The sequence below is a fragment of the Pan paniscus genome, chromosome 6, assembly GCF_029289425.2.
Source record: "Pan paniscus chromosome 6, NHGRI_mPanPan1-v2.0_pri, whole genome shotgun sequence".
NCBI classification, from domain to species: domain Eukaryota; kingdom Metazoa; phylum Chordata; class Mammalia; order Primates; family Hominidae; genus Pan; species Pan paniscus.
Window position 1 is genome coordinate 126,565,689 of NC_073255.2, and position 13,161 is coordinate 126,578,849.

A 13,161-nucleotide genomic window follows, 5' to 3' on the forward strand; every position below is an offset into this window, starting at 1 on the left:
TGTATAAACATGGAAATATGTACACTACCATCTGTATAAACATGGAAATATCTACACAGACATCTCTATACACATGGAAATATCCACACCGCCATCTGTATAAACATGGAAATATCTACACCGCTGTCTTTAAGCATGGAAATATCTACACCGCCATCTGTATAAACATGGAAATAACTACACCAACATCTGTATAAACACGGAAATATCTGCACCACCATCTGTATAAACATGGAAATATCTACACCGCTATCTGTACAGATATGGAAATATCTACACCGCTATCTGTATAAACATGGAAAATATACACCGCTATCTGTATAAACATGGAAACATCTACACGGCCATCTGCATAAACATGGAAATATCTACACCGATATCTGTATAAACATGGAAATATCTCCATCGCTGTCTCTATAAACATGGAAATATACACACCACTATCTGTATAAACATGGAAATATCTACATCGCTATCTCTACAAACATAGAAATAACTACACCGCCATCTGTATAAACATGGAAATATCTACACCGCTACCTGTATAAATATGGAAATATCTTCATTGCTATCTGTATAAACATGGAAATATCTGCACCGCTATTTGTATAAACATGGAAATATATACAATGCTGTCTATGTAAACATGCAAATATCTACACAGCTATCTGTGTAAAGATGGAAATATCTACACCGCAATAGGTGCAAAGATGGAAATATCTACACCACTATCTCTGTAAACATGGAAATATCTACACCGCTATCTGTATAAACATGGAAATATCTACACCGCCATCTGTACAAACATGGAAATAACTACACCACCATCTGTATAAACATGGAAATATCTACAGCGCCATGTGTATAACCATGGAAATATCTTCACCGCTATCTGTACAAATATGGAAATATCTACACCGCTATCTGTATAAACATGGAAATATCTACACCGCTATCTGTATAAACATGGAACTACCTACACCGCTATCTGTATAAGCATGGAAATATCTACACAGTCAGCGCCATGTGCATAACCATGGAAATATCTACACCGCTATATGTACAAATATGGAAATATCTACACCGCTATCTGTATAAACATGTAAATATCTACACCGCTATCTGTATAAACATGGAACTATCTACACCGCTATCTGTATAAGCATGGAAATATCTCTTCCGCTATCAGTATAAACATAGAAATACCTACATCGCTATCTGTATAAACATGGAAATAACTACACCGCTATGTGTATAAACATGGAAATATGTACACTACCATCTGTATAAACATGGAAATATCTACACAGACATCTCTATATACATGGAAATATCTACACCGCCATGTGTATAAACATGGAAATATCTCCACCGCTATGTGTATAAACATGGAAATATCTCCACTGATATCTGTATAAACATGGAAATATCTCCACCGCTATCTGTATAAACCTGGAAATATCTACAATGCTATCTGTGTAAACATGCAAATATCTACAAAGCTATCTGTGTAAAGATGGAAATATCTACATGGCAATCGGTGCAAAGATGGAAATATCTACACCGCTATCTCTGTAAACATGGAAATATCTACACCACTGTCTTTATAAGCATGGAAATATCTTCAGCGCCATCTGTATAAACATGGAAATAACTACACCTACATCTGTATAAACACGGAAATATCTGCACCACCATCTGCATAAACATGGAAATATCTACACCGCTATCTGTACAGATATGGAAATATCTACAACGCTATCTGTATAAACCTGGAAAATCTACACCGCTATCTGTATAAACATGGAAATATCTACACGGCCATCTGCATAAACATGGAAATATCTACACCGATATCTGTATAAACATGGAAATATCTGCATCGCTGTCTCTATAAACATGGAAATATCCACACCACTATCGGTATAAACATGGAAATATCTACATCGCTATCTCTACAAACATAGAAATAACTACACCGCCATCTGTATAAACATGGAAATATCTACACCGCTACCTGTATAAATATGGAAATATCTTCATCGCTATCTGTATAAACATGGAAATATCTGCACCGCTATTTGTATAAACATGGAAATATATACAATGCTGTCTGTGTAAACATGCAAATATCTACACAGCTATCCGTGTAAAGATGGAAATATCTACACCGCAATAGGTGAAAAGATGGAAATATCTACACCACTATCTCTGTAAACATGGAAATATCCACACCGCCATCTGTATAAACATGGAAATATCTACACCGCTATCTGTATAAACATGGAAATATCTACATCGCCATCTGTGTAAACATGGAAAAATCTACACCACTATCTGTATAAACATGGAAATATCTACTCTACCATCTGTATAAACATGGAAATATCTACTCAGCCATCTGTATATACATGGAAATATCTACACCGCTATCTGTATAAGCATGGAAATATCTCCACCGCTATCTGTATAAACATGGAAATATCTCCACCGCTATCTGTATAAACATGAAAATATCTACACTGCTATCTGTAGAAATATGGAAGTATCTACATCACTATCTCTATAAACATGGAAATATCAACACCGGTATCTGTATAAACGTCGAAATATCTACACCACTATCTCTAGAAATATGGAAAAATATACACAAGCATCTGTATAAAAATGGAAATATCTACAATGCTATCTTTGTAAACATGCAAATATCTACACAGCTATATGTGTAAAGATGGAAATATCTACACTGCAATCGGTGCAAAGATGGAAATATCTACACCGCTATCTCTGTAAATATGAAAATATCTACACCGATATCTGTATAAGCAAGGAAATATCCACACCGCCATCTGTATAAACATGGAAATAACTACACCGCCATCTGTATAAACAGGGAAATACCTGCATCGCCATTTGTATAAACATGGAAGTATCTACACCGCTATGTGTACAAATATGGAAATATCTACACCGCTATCTGTATAAACATGGCAAATCTACACCGCTATGTGTATAAACATGGAAATATCTACCCCACTATCTGTATAAACATGGAAATATCTACACAGCCATCTGTATAAACATGGAAACATCTACACAGCCATCTCTATATACATGGAAATGTCTACACTGCCATCTGTATAAACATGGAAATATCTCCACCGCTATCTGTATAAACATGTAAATATCTCCACCGCTTTCTGTATAAACATGGAAAAATCTACACCGCTATCTGTAAAAACATGGAAATATCAAAACCGCTATCTGAATAAACATGGAAATATCGACAGCGTTATCTGTATAAATATGGAAATATCTACATCGCAATCTGTATAAACATGGAAATATCTACACCACTATCTGTATAAATATGGAAATATCTACATCGCAATCTGTATAAACATGGAAATGTCTACACCACTATCTGTATAAACATGGAAATATCTACATCGCTATCTCTATAAACATGGAAATATCTACAATGCCATCTGTATAAACATGGAAATATCTACACCGCTATCTTTATAAACATGGAAATATCTAGATCGCTATCTGTATAAACATGGAAATATGTCCACTGCTATCTGTATAAACATGGAAATACCTTCAACGCTATCAGTGTAAACATGCAAATATCTATACAGCTATCTGTGTAGAGATGGAAATACCTACACCGCTATCTGTGTAAAGTTGGAAATATCTACACCGCAATCTGTGCAAAGATGGAAATATCTACACCGCTATCTGTATAAATATGGAAATATCTTCATCACTATCTCTATAAACATGGAAATATCTACAGAACTATGTGTATAAATATGGAAATATCTACACCACTATCTCTACAAACATTTAAATATCTACAGCACTATGTGTATAAGCATGGAAATATCTACACCATTATTTCTAGAAACATGGAAATACCCACACCGCCATCTGTATAAACATGGAAACATCTACACCACTATCTGTATAAACTTGGAAATATCTACATCGCCATCTGTATAAACATGGAAATATGTCTACCGCTATCAGTATGAACATGGGAATATCTGCATCCCTATCTGTATAAACATGGAAATATCTACACTGCTTTCTGTTTAAACATGGAAATGTCTACACTACCATCTGTATAAACATGAAAATATCTACACAGCCATCTCTATATATATGGAAATAACTTCAATGCTATCTGTGTAAACATGCAAATAACTACACAGCTGTGTGTGTAAAGATGGAAATACCTACACCGATACCTGTGTAAAGATGGAAATATCTACACCGCAATCTGTGCAAAGATGGAAATATCTACACCGCTCTCTCTGTAAACATGGAAATTCCTACACCGCTATCTGTATAAACATGGAAATATCTACACCGCCATCTGTATAAACATGGATATATCTACAACGCTATCTGTGTAAACATGCAAATATCTACACAGCTATCAGTAAACATGGAAATGGCTACACTGCTATCTGTGTAAAGATGGAAATATCTACACTGCAATCTGTGCAAAGATGGAAATATCTACACCGCTATCTGTGTAAACATGGAAATATCTACTCCGCTGTCTGTATAAACATGGGAAATCTACACCGCTATCTGTATAAACAGGGAAATATCTACATGGCCATATGCATAAACATGGAAATATCTACACCGCTATCTGTATAAATATGGAAATACCTACATCGCTATCTCTATAAACATGGAAATATCTACCCCACTATCTGTATAAACATGGAAATATCTACACCGCTAAGTCTATAAACATGGAAATCTCTACACCGCCATCGGTATAAACATAAAAATATCTACACCGCTATCTGTATAAACATGGAGATATCTACATCGCCATCTGTATAAACATGGAAATGTCTCCATCACTATCTGTATAAACTTGGAAATATCTACACCGCTGTCTGTATAAACATGGAAATATGTACACTGCCATCTGTATAACTATGGAAATATCTACACAGCCATCTCTGTATACATGGAAATATCTACACCGCCATCTCTATAAACATGGAAATATCTCCACCGCTATCTTTATGAACATGGAAGTATCTAAACCGCTATCTGTATAAACATAGAAATATCTACACAGCCATCTGCATAAACATGGAAATATTTACACCGCTATCTGTATAAATGTGTACAGAACTACAACGCTATCTCTATAAACATGGAAATATCTACACCACTAACTGTATAAACATGGAAATATCTACACCGCTATGTGTATAAACATGGAAATATCTACATCGCTATCTGCATAAACATGGAAATATCTCCACCACTGTCTGCATAAACTTGGAAATATCTAGAACGCTATCTGTGCAAACATGCAAATAACTACACAGCTATCTGTAATCATGGAAATGTCTACACCACTATCTGTGTAAAGATGGAAATCTCTACACCGCAATCTGTGCAAAGATGGAAATACCTACACTGCTATCTCTGTAAACATGGTAATATCTACACCACTATCTGTATAATCATGGGAAATCTACACCGCTATCTGTAGAAACATGGAAACATCTACACCGCTTTCTGCATCAACATGGAAATATCTCCACCGCTATCTGTATAAACATGGAAATATCTACAACGCTATCTGTGTTAACATGCAAATATCTACACAACTATCGGTAAACATGAAAATATCTACAAAGCAATCTGTGCAAAGTTGGAAATATGTACACCGCTATCTGTATAAACATGGAAAATCTACACCGCTATGTGTAGAAACATGGAAATACCTACACGGCCATCTGTATAAACATGGAAATAGCTACACTGCTATCTGTATAAATATGGAAATATCTACATCGCTATCTCCATGAACATGGAAATATCTACACAACTATCTGAATAAACATGGAAATGTCTACACCGCTATCTGTATAAACATGGAAATATCTACACCGCCATCTGTATAAACATGGAAATATCTATGCCGCTATCTGTGTAAACATGGAAATATCTACAATGCTATTTGTGTAATCATGCAAATATGTACACAGCTATCTGTGTAAAAATGGAAATATATACACCGATATCTGTGTAAAGATGGAAATATCTACACCACAATCAGTACAAAGATGGAAATATCTAAACCGCTATCTTTATAAATATGGAAATATCTACATCGCTATCTCTATAAACATGGAAATAAATACACCACTATCTGTATAAACATGGAAATATCTATACCGTTATCTCCATAAACATGGAAATAACACCACCATCTCTATAAAGATGGAAATATCTACACAGCTATCTGTATAAACATGGAAATATCTACATTGCTGTCTGTATAATCATGGTAATATCTCCACCGGGATTTGTATAAACACGGAAATATCTACAATGCAATCTGAGTAAACATGCAAATATCTACACAGCTATCTGTGTAAAGATGGAAATATCTACACCGCTATCTCTGTAAACATGGAAATATCTACACCACTATGTGTATACACATGTAAATATCTATACCGCCATCTGTGTAAACATGGAAATAACTACACCGTCATGTGTGTAAACATGGAAATATCTACACCGCCATCTGTATAAACATGGAAATATCTACACCGATATCTGTATAAATATGGAAATATCTACACCGCTATCTTTATAAACATGGAAGTATCAACACCACTATCTGTATAAACATGGAAATAACTACACTGTTATCTGTATGAACATGGAACTATCTACACTGCCATCTGGATAAACATGGAAATATCTACACAGCCATCTCTATGTACATGGAAATATCTACACCGCCATCTGTATACATATGGAAATATCTCCACCGCTATCTGTATAATCATGGAAATATCTCCACCGCTATCTGTATAAACATGGAAATATCTCCACCGCTATTTGTAAAAACATGAAAATATCAACACCGCTATCTGTATAAACATGGAAATATCTCCAGCGCTATCTATATAAACATGGAAATATCTACATCGCTATCTGTATAAACATGGAAATATCTCCACTGCTATCTGTATAAAGATGGAAATATCTACACCGCTATCTGTATAAACCTGGAAATAACTACACCGCTATCTCTATAAACATGGAAATATCCACACCGGTATCTGTATAAAAATGGAAATATCTACACCACCATCTGTAAAAACATGGAAATATCTACACAGTCATGTGTACAAACATGGAAATATCTACACTTCCATCAGTATAAACATTTAAATATCTACAATGCCATCTGTATAGACACGGAAATATCTACAGAGCCATCAGGATAAACATGGAAATATATCCACCGCCATCTCTATAAACGTGGAAATACCTACACAGCTCTCTGTATAAACATGGAAATATCAGCACCGCTATCTCTATAAACATAGAAATATGTACACCGCTATCTGTATAAACCTGGAAATATCCACATTGCTATCTGCATAAACATGGAAATACCTCCACCACTATTTGTATAAACATGGAAATATCTAAAACAATATCTGTGTAAACATGCAAATATCTACACAGCTATCTGTAAACATGGAAATGTCTACACCGCTGTCTGTGTAAAGATGGAAATATCTACACCGCAATCTGCAAAAACATCTAAATATCTACACTGCCATTTGTATAAACATGGAAATACCTACACCGACATCTGAAGAAACATGGAAATATCAACACCACCATCTGTGTAATCATGGAAATATCCACAACGCTATCTGAATAAAAATGGAAATATCTGCACAGCCATCTGTAAAAACATGGAATTATCTCCACAGTCATCTGTATAAACATGGAAATATCTACACAGGCATCAGAATAAACATGGAAATATCTACAATGCCATCTGTATACACATGGAAATATCTACAGAGCCATCTGTATAAACATGGAAATATATACTCCGCTATCTGTATAAACATGGAAATATCTACATCGCTCTCTGTATTAACATGGAAATATCTCCACCGCTATCTGTGTAAACATGCAAATATCTTCACAGCTATCTGTGTAAAGATGGAAATATCTACACTGCAATTGGTGCAAAGATGGAAATTTCTACACCGCTATCTCTGTAAACATGCAAATATCTACACCGTTATCTGTATAAGCATGGAAATATCTACACTGCCATCTGTATAAACATGGAAATAACTACGCCACCATCTGTATAAAAATGGAAATCTCTGCATCGCCATCTGTATAAACATGGAAATATCTACACCGCTATCTGTACAAATATGGAAATATCTGCACCGCTATCAGTATAAACATGGAAAATCTACACCGCTATCTGTATAAACATGGAAATATCCACACGGCCATCTGCATAAACATGGAAATATCTACACTGATATCTGTATAAATATGGAAATATCTACATCGCTATCTCTATAAACATGGAAATATCCACACCACTACCTGTATAAACATGGAAATATGTACACCGCTATCTGTATAAACATGGAAATATTTACACCGACATCTGTAAAAACATGGAAATATCTCCACCGCTATCTGTATAAACATGGAAACATCTCTACCGCTATGTGTATAAACATGAAAATTTCTACAATGCTATCTGTATCAACATGGAAATGTCTACACCGCTATCTGTATAAACATGGAAATACCTACACGGCTATCTGTATAAAAACAGAAATATCCACATCGGTATCGTAACAAACATGGAAATATCACCACTGCTATCTGTATAAACATGGAAATTTGTACACCGCTATCTGTATAAACATGGAAATATCTGCAACGCTATCTGCATAAACATGGAAATATCTACACTGCCATCTGTATAAACATGGAAATATCTACACCACCATCTGTATAAGCATGGAAATATCTCCACCGCTATCTGTATAAATAAGGAAATATCTACACCGCTATCTCTATAAACATGGAAATATCTACACCACTATCTGTATAAAGATGGAATTATCTACACCGCTATCTCTGTAAACATGGAAATATCTAAACCACCATCTGCATAAACATGGAATTACCTACACAGTCATCTGTATAAACATGGAAATATCTATAACATCATCTGTATAAACATGGAAAAAACTTCACTGCCATCTGTAGAAACATGGAAATATTTACCCAGCCATCTCTATAAACATGGAAATATCTACACCGCTATCTGTATAAACATGGAAATATCTACTCTGCTCTCTCTATATACATGGAAACATCTACACCGCCATCTGTATAAACATGGAAATATCTACACAGTCGTCTGTATAAACATGGATATATATACACCGCTATCTCTATAAACATGGAAATATCTACACCGCTATCTGTATAAACATGGAAATATCTACAGCGCTATCTGTATAAATATGGAAATATCTACACTGCTATCTCAAGAAACATGGTAATAACTACATCGCTATCTGTATAAACATGGAAATATTTACACCGCTATCACTGTAAACATTGAAATATCTACACCACCATTTGTATGAACATTGAAATATCTTCACAGTCATCTGTATAAAGATGGAAATATCTACGCCACCTTCTGTCTAAACTTGGAAATATCTACAGTGCCATCTGTACAAACATCAAATACCTATACAGCCATCTGTATAAACGTAGCACTATCTACACCACCATCTGTATAAACATGGAAATATCTACACCGACATCTGTAGAAACATGGAAATATGTACACCGCCATCTGTATAAACATGGAAATATCAACACCGCCATCTGTATCAACATGTAATATGTACACCGCTATCTGTATAAACTTGGAAATATCTACACTGCCATCTGTATAAACGTGGAAATATCTCCACCGCTATCTGAATAAACGTGGGAACATATACACCGCTATCTGTGTAAAGTTGGAAATATCAACACCACTATCTTTGTAAACATGGAAATAACTACACCGCTATCTGTATAAACATGGAAATATCGACACCGCTATCTGTATAAACATGGAAATATCTACAATGCTATGTGTGTAAACATGGATATATCTACACCGCTATATGTATAAAGATGGAAATATCTACACCGCTATCTCTATAAACATGGAAATATCTCCACCGCAATCTGTATAAAGATGGAAATATCTTCACAGTTATCTGTATAAACATAGAAATATCTACACCACCATCTGTATAAACATGGAAATATCTACACTGCCCTCTGTATAAATATGGAAATATGTACACAGCCATCTGTAAAAACGTAGCACTATCTACACCGCTATCTGTATAAACATGGAAATACCTACACCGCTATCTGTATAAACATGGAAATATCTACAACACTATCCCTGTAAACATGGAAATATGAACACCGTTATCTGTATAAACATGGAAATATCTACACCGCTATGTGTATAAACATGGAAATACCTACACTGCTATCTCTATAAACATGGAAATACCTACACCGCTATCTCCATAAACATGGAAATATCTACACCACCATCAATGTAAACATGGAAATATCTACACCGCTATCTGCATAAACATAGAAATATATACACCGCTATGTGAGTAAACATGGAAATATCTACACAGGTATCTCTATAAACATGGAAATATCTACAAAGCCATCTGTATAAACATGGAAATATCTACACGGCTATCTGAATAAACATGGAAATATCTACACCACCATCTGCATAAACTTAGAAATATCTACAGCCCCATCTGTATAAGCATGGAAATACCAACACCGCCATCTGTATATTGAAATATCTGCACTGCCATCTGTATAAACATGGACATATGTACACCGTCATCTGTATAAACATGGAAATATCTCCACCGCCAACTGGATGAACATGGAAATATCTATACCGCTATCAGTATAAACATGGAAATATCTACACCGCTAGATGTATTTACACGGAAATGTCTACAACACTGTCTGTGTAAACGTGGATATCTCAACACAGCTCTCTGTGAAAACATGGAAATATCTACACCGCTATCTGTGTAAAGATGGAAATTTCTGCACCGCAATCTGTGCAAAGATGGAAATATGTACACCGGTATCTCTGTAAACATGGAAATATCGACACCGCTATCTGTATAAACATGGAAATATCTACACTGCCATCTGTATAAACATGGAAATATATACACGGCCATCTGTAGAAACATGGAAATATCTACACCGCAATCTGTATATATATGGAAATATCTACACAGCTATCTCTATAAACCTGGAAATATCTGCACCTCTATCTGTATAAACATGGAAATATCTACACCGCTATCTCTATAAACATGGAAATATCTACACCACCATCTCTATAAACATGCAAATATCTACACAGTCATCTGTATAAACCTGGAAATATCTACACCACCATCTCTATAAACATGGAAATATCTACCCTGCGATCTGTATACACATGGAAATATCTACAAAGCCATCTGTATAAACATGGAAATATCTACACCGCTATCTCTATAAACATGGAAATATCTCCACCGCTATCTGTATAATCATGGAAATATCTACATCGCTATCTGTATAAACGTGGAGATTTCACAACTGCTATCTGTATAAACATGGAAATATTTACACCGCTATCTGTATGAACATGGAAATATCTACACTGCTATCTGTATAAACATGGAAATATCTACAACGCTATATGTGTAAACATGGAAATATCTACACAGCTATCTGTGTAAACTTGGAAACATCCATACCGCTATCTGTGCAAAGACGGAAATATCTACACCGCAATCTGTGCAAAGATGGAAATAACTACAACTCTATCTCTGTAAACATGGAAATATCTACACCGCTATCTGAATAAACATAGAAATAACTACACTGCTATCTTTATAAGCATGGAAATATCTACACTGCTATCTGTATTATCACGGAAATAACTACACCACCATCTGTATAAACATGGAAATAACTACACCGCCATCTGTATAAACATGGAAATATCTACACAGCTATCCGTATAAACATGGAAATATCTACACCGCTATCTGTATAAAGATGGAAGTATCTACATCGCTATCTGTATAAACGTGGAAATACCTCCACCGCTTTCTGTGTAAACATGGAAATATCTACACCGTTATCTGTATCAATATGGAAATATCTACAAAGCTCTTTGTACAAACATGCAAATATCTACAACGCTATATGTGTAAACATGGAAATATCTACACAGCTATCAGTGAAAACATGGAAATATATACACCGCTATCTGTGTACAGGTGGAAATACGTTCACCGCAGTCTGTGCAAAGATGGAAATATCTACATAAGTATCTCTGTAAACATGGAAATATCGACACCGCTATCTGTATAAACATGGAAATATCTACACCGCCATCTGTATAAACATGGAAATATCTACACGGCCATCTGTAGAAACATGGAAATAAATACACCGCTATCTGTATATATATGGAAATATCTACACGGCTATCTCTATAAACCTGGAAATATCTGCACCGCTATCTGTATAAACATGGAAATATCTACACCGCTATCTCTATAAACATGGAAATATCTACACCACCATGTCTATAAACATGCAAATTTCTATACAGTCATCTGTATAAACATGGAAATATCTACAATGCCATCTGTATACACATGGAAATACCTACACAGCCATCTGTATAAACATGTAAATATCTACACTGCTATCTCTATAAACATGGAAATATCTACACCGCCATCTCTATAAATATGAAAATATCTACACTGCCATCTCCATAAACATGGAACAAACTACTCCGCCATCTGTATAAACATGGAAACATCTACACCGCCATCTGTGTGAATAAGGAAATATCTACAATGCCATCTGTATAAAGATATAAATATCTGCACCGCGAGCTGTATAAACATGGAAATATCTACATCGCTATCTGTATAAACCTGGAAATACCAACACATCTATCGGTATAAACATGGAAATATCTACAACGCCATCTATATAAACATGGAAATATCTACACCGCTATGTCTATAAACATGGAAATACCTACACCGCTATCTCTATAAACATGGAAATATCTACACCGCTATCTGTATAAACATGGAAATATCTACAACGCTATCTGTATAAACATGGAAATATCTACACCACGATCTGTATAAACATGGAAATATCTACACCGCG